Consider the following 12,145-nt stretch of genomic DNA (forward strand, 5'->3'; position numbering starts at 1 on the left):
CGGCAATATTCCAGCGATATGACGGCGGTCTGTAAATAATCGAGTCTTGACCAGACATCCGGTGACTGATATCATGAACATCGATCTACGCAATCCGTTAGTCGCCTCTACCCTGGATCTTCACGGGTCCCACGCATCAACCAAGTCAGCGAGCCTGAACACCCTATCTCGTTAGTCGCCTCTTACGACAGGCATAATCGCCAGACGGCGGTCTGTAAATAATCGAGTCTGGATCAGTGATTGACATCATGAGCATCGATCCACGCTATTGGGATCGATGATATGCATCAACCAAGTCAGCGAATCTGACCATCCGATCCTGTTAGTCGCCTCTTACGACAAGCATAGTCGATTTTTTTGGCGAGCATGGGTTGCTGAAGACCTATTCTACCCCGGATCTTCACGGGTCTCATATAATGTAATTGGACAAGAACCAGTAATAATACAATCAACGTCCCAAGCCATCCGTCAGGGGATTATACCATGCAATCATTCACTGTGTCTGACCACCCGTTAGTTAGGATCCATTACCACCTTGTAACATAACAGATATTTCATTGAATAATTTGTTTGTTGTTTAACGCCACACTCAGCAATATTTCAGGTATATGACGATTTAGTCTGTACCAGAGAATACAGTGATTGACTCCAAGAGCATCAGTCCATACAATAGCATAGGCTACAGTACAAACAATCAACCATGTCACCGTCACTGACCGCCCGATACATGAACTGACGTCTAACGGTTTGGTTTGGTTTGGTTTGTTGTTGTTTAACTCCGCACTCAGCAATATTCCAGCTATATGACGGCGGTCTGTAAATAATCGAGACTGGACCAGACAATCCAGTGATTGACATCATGAGCATCGATCCACGCATTTGGGATCGATGACCTGTATCAACCAAGTCAGGGAGCCTGACCACCCGATCCCGTTAGTCGCCTTTTACGACAAGCATAGTCGTCTTTTACGACAAGCATAGTCGCCTTTTACGACAAGCATAGACGCCTTTTACGACAAGCATAGTCGCCTTTTACGACAAGCATAGTCACCTTTTACGGCAAGCATGGGACGTCTCACGACAAGCATCGGTTGATTGCATACCGTAGTATCTCAATATTGCGTGGTTCGATGTTCAAGACACACACACACACACACACACAGAGGACACACCATTATGAGCCAACCGTGCCATTGGATTTTCTGACTCTTCAGATCCTGAAAGTGAAAAAAATATTAGACATTGGTTTTATTAATATGGAACAGCTAATTCAAAGTGAATTCGTTTCATTATTAATTTGATTACAGAATTATTAAATATTCTGTCAATAATTTTGTTTACCGCCAATGGCATTTTTGGAACGGTTACAACGATTAATGTAGTCTCATTTTACAAATATTTTGGTACTTGATGTTTAACGCCACAATCAGCAATATTCCAGCTATATGTGTCACGGCGGCCTGAAATAATTCAGTCTGGTCCAGGCTGTCCAATGATTGTCGACATGAGCATCAATCTTCGCATTTCGAATGCAGTAATTAAGTTAGTTTGTTAATTGTTGTTAAACGCCGCACTCAGTTATATGCCCCTATATGACGGCGGTCTGTAATTAATCTAGTCTGAACGAGACTATCCAGTGATTGACATCATGAGCATTGATCCACGCAATTGGGATACGATGACATGCATCAACCAAGTCATCGAGCCTGACCACCCGATCCCGTCAGTCGCCTCGTACGGCAAGCATAATCGCCCAGTACGGCAAGCATGGGTTGCTAAAGACCTAATTAACAAAGTCACCGAGTCCGTCTACCCGATCCATTTAGTCGTCTCTTAAGACAAACATTGGTTGCTGGGGGGCCAGGAATAACCACGCAGCTTGTCAAGAAAATACATCATGACACCTGATATTTAAAAATTGTCCATAAATATTGAAGAGACCGACCATTTGATATTCTCGTGGAGCCTGGAAATCTGTTAGAGTTACCGATATAGGATATTTTCGGTCACTGATTGAGGTCATACCACATAAATCTCTGAAAATGAAAACAAGTGGATCGATGCTCATGTTGACTATCACTGGATTGTCTGGTCCACACTCGCTTATTTACAGAGACTGCCGTCATATAGCTGGAATATTGCAGTGCGGCGGCAAACATCAAACAAACATAATGCCAATATTTTTATAGCTTTAGAGTATCACATTATGACACAGTAATATTACCAGGTTTTCGATGCTGACAAGGGTAAAAGTCAAATTGATATGTATTGCCTCGTCTTGGTCGTGTGTAGGACGAGTGTGTCGATCATAAGCACCAAAGAGGTCCTCCTTCAACTGTTTGAGGTGATGCAGAGTAGCCCCTACATAAAATAAACACAAGCGTATAGTCGACGAAGTCATCTATATCCCCCGCCATTTTAACACTTTATGGTCCAAAACGAGGTAACTGATCCAACATTTCTCTTAGGCCATGTCAAAATAGCTGCAATGGAAATTCTAAAATAAACAAAAAACTCCTTAATATCAAATGGCACCAGTTCAGTATGTGCTTTATATAAAGTCATGCAATTGCAATGTTTGACAAAGAAATATTTAACAGTTATAACAGTTGTTATACTCCATAAGTGAACCCACCCTATATTAAAACTTAAATCCAACTTGTTGCCATGGAAACGTAAAACATAAAAAATGATAAAACTCCTAAATAGCAAAAGGCACCAGTTCAGTATGTGTCTGGTAAACATGCAAAGTTTTGTAAGACATTATTTAACAGTTTTTGAGTTACGCTCCGGAAACGAACAGCACCCTTATAGAACCTAAGTCCAACTTGTTGCCATGGAAACGTACATTTTTTTAATATAAAATTCCTAAATAGCAAAAGGCACCAGTTCAGCAAGAGTGTGATAGATATGCAAAGTTTCGTAGAGAAATATTTAACGGTTTCAGAGTTATGCTCCGAAAACGATTACGGGACGCACACACGCACGGACGAAACCCATTTCTATATCCCCCGCAAACTTCGTTGGGGCGGGGGATAACAAACATTCAGCAATTTGTGTTCAATTATGCATGAACTACATACGAAAATGAAGCTATATGTGAACATGTTCAAATAGGAAGACAGTTTTGATCTGTGAAAGGCGTTGAACAACAAACAAACAAAACAAAATCTTATAGTTTTATAGTCTAACAGTTTATAATGAACACCCAACTCAGACACAGCACACTAACTAGCCGACTAGTCCTTTTTTTTTAGCCCCTTAATAACAAGTACCATCTTTTGACGTTTTTTGGTATGATTGGTTTGTTGTTTAACGCCGCACTCAGCAATATTCCAGCTATATGACGAGCCTGACCACCCGATCCCATGAGTCGCCTTTTACGACAAGGATAGTCACCTTTTACGGCAAGCATGGGTTGCTGGAGGCCTATTCTACCCCGCATCTTCACGGGTTTTTTGGTATGACGTGGTCGGGGAGCGAACCCCAGACCAGACTCTCTACCACTAGACCAGGGAGGCGTCTTCTAATGTAGAGGAAGGTCACTTATGTTTAAATACTTTTCAATATTTAGAAGGGATTCAAATTGAGTACAGCAAAACACATTCATGATTTGAATGTGAGAATGCTTGCTGTGGCGGAAAGTCATTGACATTGCCAGTCTCTGTGATTTCTGCAATTCAAAACCCCTCACAGCGAAACGGCACTGCGTTATGCATAAAAAAATTGACGTACGTCATCAGTGCTGTCGCCCCCCTCTACGGAAGCCTTTTAGGGCAATTTGTTTTGTTTTTTATTTCTTTCGATACTATCTTGAAATTTCAAGATAACGAAGTTGAAATTTCAAGATACTAAGTTAAAATTTCAAGATAATAAGTTAAGATCCTAAGATGTAAAACATTACGTGAATAAGTGAATAATCAAGATCCTAGTACGGAAGCCTTTTAGGGCCATTCGTTTTTTTTTTATGGTGAATGAGTTTCTTGTGGTGAATGTTAAACATGACGACAAAATAAATCGTTGAAGACTTACCCCTCGCGGAATAGTTTGGCGTCTCTCGACTCGGGTACATGGCCACACAGAGGATACATGGCCTCTCAATAAGATAATTTAAAACTATTAAATTTTATCTTTTTTTTTAAACATGAACATTTACATTTATTGAATATATTACTCAAGTTTCAAGGCTCTTACCGTTACATGTATATAGCCCTAGGAAGATGCAGACAAGAATATCTCGAACCATGGTGGTTAGTGTCAGAGGACGGTTCTTCTGGTTTTACAGGACTGAATTTAACAGGTTCTTCATCATTAATATACGTGTTGTGCTTAGAAATTATCATGCGTCTCATTAACCAGACCATCAATCATGTCTCTTTGTTTGAATACCACTCGTGTATGCTGTGAAATAGATGATGAATACCAAAATAAATAACAATGGCCAGAGTGTGTATTTACAAAACACTCTAATTCCGCCACCTTCAATTAAAACCCTAAGTAAATTTCCTTAGCGACATAATGTGATACGTCACCATGTATGGCTATGTCTAACACTATACAATAGATAACTTCTATCCACAGAAATGAGTCATGTAAGTGATCAGAATTAAACTTAACAATCTCCGTACTGTAATTCGATTTTATGTTTCTATAGACATGGAACCTGCGTAGGAAAGGCAGATATATAAACCGTCACCGATGTGCGTGATTTGCGTCAGTCACCGCGTCTCGCGAAAGTGAAACAATTTCTGCTGAATTTCCTAAACAATTGTCATGCATATTCGAGGCATTAAAACTGCCCCCATGGTGTTGCAAAACGAATATATTTCTTATTATAATATTCTTCACTCTAGAGACGAGTGACGACATGGCTGAAATACTGCCGATGTGACGTAAATCATTAACTCACTCACTCACACAGGAGACGAGTGACGACATGGCCGATATACTGCCGATGTGACGTAAAACATTAACTCACTCACTCACACAGGAGACGAGTGACGACATGGCCGAAATACTGCCGATATGACGTAAAGCATTAACTCACTCACTCACACAGGAGACGCGTGACGACATGGCTGAAATACTGCCGATGTGACGTAAAGCATGACCTCACTCACTCACACAGGAGACGCGTGACGACATGGCTGAAATACTGCCGATATGACGTAAAAGATTAATTCACTCACTCATACAGGAGACGAGTGACGACATGGCCGAAATACTGCCGATATAACGTTAAGTATTAACCCACTCACTCACACAGGAGACGAGTGACGACATAGCTGAAATACTGCCGATATGACGTAAAGCATTACCTCACTCACTCACGCAGGAGATGAGTGACGACATGGCTGAAATACTGCCGATATGACGTAAAGCATTAACCCACTCACTCACACAGGAGACGAGTGACGACATGGCTGAAATATTGCCGATATGACGTAAATCATTAACTCACTCACTGACACAGGAGACGAGTGACGACATGGCTGAAATACTGCCGATATGACGTAAAAGATTAATTCACTCACTCACACAGGAGACGTGTGACGACATGGCTGAAATACTGCCGATGTGACTTTATATAATAAGTCACTCACAGCGGACATAATTTAAAATCAACATATTGTTTTCCTTAGTTTCAAGAAAATCAGTTAAATGCTCTATCGTGTCACTGAACCTTCAGGTCCATCGATCACAAGATTGTCTGGTTTGTTTCCAGGCCGCCGTCGCTTGGCAGGAGTAATACTGTGAGGCGTCAGTCAATAACTACTTGGACATGCTTGCCTTTTTCGCGAACACCTGGTGTCATCAATGATTTTCAGTAGTCCATTTATATAATTTTCACAGAATTTGTTGTCCCTTTGCGCCCAAATGGAATCTGTTTCGGCCGATACTCTGGAATCGTTATTCTCTTGCATTGACGATTTTATATTTAATAACCTGAGCCAGCGTATGCGCCTACTAGACACACACAGTCTCGCAAAAGTGTATTAAATGCTCAACAGGCCCTCGAAGATGCGGGGTAGAATAGGTCTTCAACAACCCATGTTTGCGTAAAGAAGACTTTGCTTGTCGTAAGAGGCAACTAATGGGATCGGGGGGTCAGGCTCGCTGACTTGGTTGATGCATGTCATCGATCCCAATTGCGTGGATCGATGCTCATGATATCAATCACTGGATTGTCTGGTCCAGACTCGATCATTTACAGACCGCCGTCTTATAGCTGGAATATTGCTGAGTATGGCGTAAAACAACAAGCCAACCAACCAACATACTACCTGTGCGTTTCTTTTTTTGACGAGTGCACACACACACACACACACACACACACACACACACACACACACACACACACACATATATATATATATATATACACACACACACATATATACATATATATATTGTAGATACTGTTGCGGTAATGACGTGTCAGAAATTCTTTGTTTTCATATGTTCGAGCACTCATTATTATCTACTGTACAATGCATTTGTGTGATTGACAATTGGATGCGTACCAATCAGTTAACCTCCTAAAATAGATTCAATACATACATATAACAGCATATTAAATATGGAGTTCTGAAAGGTGACTAATGTCAACCGTACAATACATCATATAACCATTAGTTCCTTTCACGGCTGGAATTCTTGACAAAACAACCGTAATGCGTTCTCTGCTTCCTTGTATGCAATCCACTCACTGAAATGTCTATTATGATTTCTTCATTAGTGAATCCATTGACAGAAGCCGGCCTGAACGCTATTAAGACAGATGCGGGCGTTGACATTACTTTCCTGGCAGTTAATGGGCGATGTTTAACTTGTTTGCTCAAATTTAGCCACTGATGCAACTTGATAACTATACACTTCCTGACATAGGGTTGTAGGACTCTGAATGCCAAAGTCACTTTGTAGGAACTGAAAATAGTAGGGAAATCGTTTGTTCACAAAAAAACCTGAGTATTTAAGGAATTTGACAAAATGTTATTTTTTGGATCATTCTGGCAGTGTGGGTTCGAATCCCGGATGGGACGCAATCCAAAAAAGTACTAGAATTTATAATTTACTAAGAAAGTGGTATCCCAAGAATATCATTTATTACATTTGAGTACTTTCTAAATGGAATTGTGTGTCAATAGCTTTAGTCCATGGGTGCCGTGCCAATTTACACTTGTCAGAGGTGATGCAAAGTTCGCGATCTAGACGCCCAGTTGTCGGACTTTCATTTTTGTGGATGACTCGGTGGCTGTGTTGGTTAGATCGCTGACTTTGTGTGCTGGCGGTAATTGAATCTGTACTTTACTAAGACAGTGTTTTCCAAAAAATATCATTTGTATAATAATATCATTGTCTGTACTGTAGGTTGTATATCACAGTAGCAACATGTTTACTGTTATATCAGTCCTACCATGATTTAAATCTTACTAAAAAGACATTGTAATATTATATACACTTCATTAATACACAGTTATTAAAACGTCGACCTAGAACGATACCATCAATAAACCCCTACTGAAAAAAATATCAGACATGAACATAACAAGGCATTTATTAAGAATACAGAACAACGAAACCCGACCCACAATCATAACCACGCCGAGTCTATTGTACGATTCCGACCCTGTCATGAGCATGTGTCAAACGATTCTTGGTTATCTCCCATTAGTTACACGTCCCATCTGTCATCCGTCACACACTTCTATATGGTGAGGTAATGCTCAACAAGATCAGGCAACGATTGCTCTACTGCCCTTATTCACCAGCATGAGCAGTTCACAATACAGGGGCGCGTTGCAAGCCACGAATCGCTCAGAGAAAGCAAATTAATCGCTCATCCTGATGTCTGCAACAGTTCGAAGCGCTTGCCCACTCTTCCAAAATGGCGGCGCAACTAGCGCTTGGTTGCCTTGACGAAATGAAGAACGTAATAGAAGAGGCTCGATGACGAGCTGATGGAATTTATGACTACTTTGAAGATGTAGAGCAGGCTGAGGATGATGGGGTCTTCGCTGCCTTTGCTGATTTCCTCGTTGATCCACTCAAGAATTTCTTGTTCCGCTGTCAAAGTAAGCCGCCATTTTGGTTTGAGAACGAAGCGACCCCAGCCAGCGATTGTTTCGCTTGCAAGCGGCTGAAAGTTAGCGCACTGTTGTAAGGCGAATCGCTGTACATCGCTTGCAAGCGATTGGCGCTTTGCAACGCACCCCAGGCTTCGTCAGAACACCATTCCAGTGCTGCCACAGACCAGAGCTGAGGTGGCTCTGACTGCGGATTGGACAAAGACCATGAACGGCCAGGCCTACCTTCTGTTCAGCGACGGGGAAGACAATTAAATCTTGGCGCTCTCAACACAATGTCAACTGGAGGCACTTCAGTCAGCGAGACCATCTACATGGATGGAACATTCACTTCCTGTCCTGCACTCTGGGATAAATCTATATGCATGCCAGACGTGGTACTGTCAACTATCCTTTTGCATTTACCCTGTTACCAGATCTCCAGATGATGACATACCAGTGACTCTTCAGTCAGCTAAAGACACTCCTCCAGGAGAGACTCCAGCCAGATTCCAGACCGACTTTGAACTTTCTATTCGCGCTGTTCAGTTCCCATCTGCTGAAGTAAAGGACTGCTACTTCCACTTCAGCCAAGCAGTGTGGAGGAAGACACAGGATCTTGGCTTAGCTGTCACCTACAAAGAAGATTCCCATGTGAAGCAATGGACACGGAGAGCTGCGGCACTGCCACACCTCCCTCTTGGACAAGTACAAGACACCTGGTTGGACGCCATAGATGAGACTCCTGAAGTTCCCCGTGCTGAGGGCTCCAATGACTATATAGTAAAGAACTGGGTTGACTTTGAAGCCAGATTCCCCCTTCATCTTTGGAGCCATCTACAGGCAACAGGACCGCGCACCAACATCGATCTTGAGGGATTTCACAACCGACTCAATCGAGAACCACCCCATGACCATCCGAACATCTACCGCTTCTAAGATGTCCCAGATTGATTTTCTTATCTTATATAAGTACTTAAAGTTTATAAAGTACAAGTTTACTTTTCTACATTACCTTATATAAGTACTTAAAGTTTATAAAGTACAAGATTACTTTTCCATTTATTTTGGATCAGTCCATTCTAATACTTAGGTAACATAGGGTAGACCAGTCAGTGCCTTCAGCCAGACCTATGTTGTTTTACGGTGTATGACAAATGGGACGTGTAACTAATTGGAGCATACCGAAAAGATGTTTGATCAGGGTCATAGTGCTGGAATATTGCTGAGTGTGGCGTTAAACAACAAACCTACCAACCAACCATGTTAAAAAGAAATATCTGTCTATTGAAAGAATCCGACTATATCATGAGTATGTGTTGATGAATCACTATCAAGTAGTGATATCAGGTGTTCGCGAAAATATGACCTACCCCACCGGTGGCACCTGTCCCAAATACATGCAAAGGCAAGTCAACTCTTCATCTGCAATAACACGGGAACAAACAAGTCAAAAGAGGAGATTGCATCAGACATCATTCTTGCCATTGATGTTTCCAATTTGGAAATGTCTTCTAACGAAACGTATTTGCACTCCAAATCAGGGTTACAGTTTCCATTTAATTTACGTGTTGTAAGAAGTGGGTCAATAAATCGGATGATCAGAATTGGTTGATTGTTTATGTTTTCAGATTGTAACAAAGTCATTATTCAAAATGTTTTGTCAATTTCTCCATAGTTGTGATCGTATGTTTGGTTTTCTGTGAAGTATTGCTGACTTTTGAAACGTTGGAGACAGGAAGTCGGGCAGAGATAAGATAGAGAACTGGTCGATAATGGCTTCAGTAACTGATGGGGATTCAGTTATCCGATCACGCAAAATCATCATGCGACCATTCTCTGATATGAAAATTATAATGGAAGATTGGATCACGCGTTGCTCATGGCACCAATGGAACACATAATCGTTTGTTTGTTTGTTGTTTAATGCCGCACTCCGCAATATTCCAGCCATATGACGGCGGTCATTCTTGCTGACAGACACGCGAAGAGTGTTTTTTGCCTGTTTTGGTTTAGTTTGATTTGTTGTTTTACGCCGCACTCAGCAATATTCCAGCTACATGACGGCGGAGTCTGGACCAGACAATCCAGTGACTGACATCATGAGCATCGATCCACGCAAATGGGATCGATGACATGCATTAACCAAGTCAGCGAGCCTGACCACCCGATTCCGTTAGTCGCCTTTTACGACAAGCATAGTCGCCTTTTACGGCAAACATGGGTTGCTGAAGACCAATTCTACCCCGGAATCTTCACGGGTCGACGGCAGTCTGTAAATAATCGAGTCTGGACCAGAACACTTAATCGAGTGACTAAGTGAGTGAGTATGGTTTTACGCCGCTTTTTGCATGCCTTTAATATATGACTTATATCGAACACGTTTGTCGATGAATAAGAGTAAATGGCAGTAATGTATATCTGGGTTCATCGTATTTTGCACGAATCAACAGAAAATGATAATCAGCTTTAAATCCTCAAACCTGGTTGGTGAGATGGTTCGAGTTTGTTCGAAGCATCGTGGTCGGAAATAAAAAATGCCAGTAAAAATATAAATAATTATAAGTCAAACATCGTCCGCCATAAACGTCCTAGCAGAAACCACAGGAGTAATGAAGTTGAAATTTCACACGCTTTTTTCTACCAATAATGTCATCACAATGTGTTGCAGAGGTCCGAATAAGATTTTTCATTGATCAGCCATTTTATTCAAAATGTTATGAAAGTTGGTGTATGTGAAGTTAGTAGTTTAAAGATTGATTGCGACGTTTGTTATGACTACATATTCAGGTGAGCTACAGTACCGTGGTACTATTATTTATCATATTGTATTTTTAAGCAACAGGTAACTCAAATTCTCACTCTCATTTGCTATACATTTTATATTCTATTGGTCTTCAATATGGTGAATTTGAACCCCCAAAAAGTTAAAAGACGATTTCATTATTCATGAATTTAATTAAAACAAACAGTCAACATAATCGTATTATTTTCATAAGGATCCTATCATAATCGATGTAACTATCATCAACCAGTGTTTTTAAGCCAACTCATTGCTGAGTATTTTTAATATTGGCTAGTATTAGACCCGTGAAGATCCGGGGTAGAATAGGACTTCAGCAACCAATGCTTGCCGTAAAAGGCGACTATGCTTGTCTTAAAAGGCGACTAACGGGATCGGTTAGTGCCTATGGCCTTCATTAATCGGATCATCCATTCCATGTATCGACGTTGCACGGCAGTCATCAATGCACATGACGGACACATGAGATACTGACTTGTGATGCCATTTTCTCAGAGCCTAGTGTTGTGTTTCACGTGAAGACCATTTGACACTTTAATTTAAACCTTGATGATTCATTTAACCAAGTTTCATGTTTTTCATATATCTCAAAGTATGTTTACAGTGTTTGGACAAATGAGGTTTCTGATATATCTATCCATGGTGACGTTTCTTTTGCGGTTCAGTATATATATATATATATATATATATATATATATATATATATATATATATATATATATATATATATATTATAACACATGTAATTTATATACACAGTTCAATGCCAACAGTTATATTTGTGTACAATGTGTGAAGCCCATTTCTGGTGTCCCATCCGGGATATTGCTGGGATATTGCTAAAAGCGGCGTAAAACCATACTTCCTCACTGACTATATTTGTATGTAAATATTAATGAAGTGTAACTAACCTAAACTTTGATGCAAATCCATCTAAACATGTCTAAATGTAAATCCTGGTATAAGCATAATTCTTGTGGGAATGAATCCTGAAAGGAAAGATGTTAAAAAGAGTAAGGTCTGACCTTTGTTTTGATTTACTGTTTTGGGAACCAAATTCAGATCAATAAGCCGAATGAACATAAATATAAACATTATCAAATACATGGTATTATCTTCTCTCGCGATTCGTCATCATTTGTTGTGTTTTGAAATTTTAAACATAGATCTTAAACAGGTATTGACTATACTTTCTTAGTTAATAATTAATTATATTTTATTGGTTGCGTCAGTAAATGAGTTATTTCAACAGTTTATTTATATCCGGTCAGTGGAA

Source organism: Haliotis rufescens, unplaced genomic scaffold, assembly GCF_023055435.1.
Source record: "Haliotis rufescens isolate VD_foot unplaced genomic scaffold, xgHalRufe1.0.p SCAF_17, whole genome shotgun sequence".
NCBI classification, from domain to species: domain Eukaryota; kingdom Metazoa; phylum Mollusca; class Gastropoda; order Lepetellida; family Haliotidae; genus Haliotis; species Haliotis rufescens.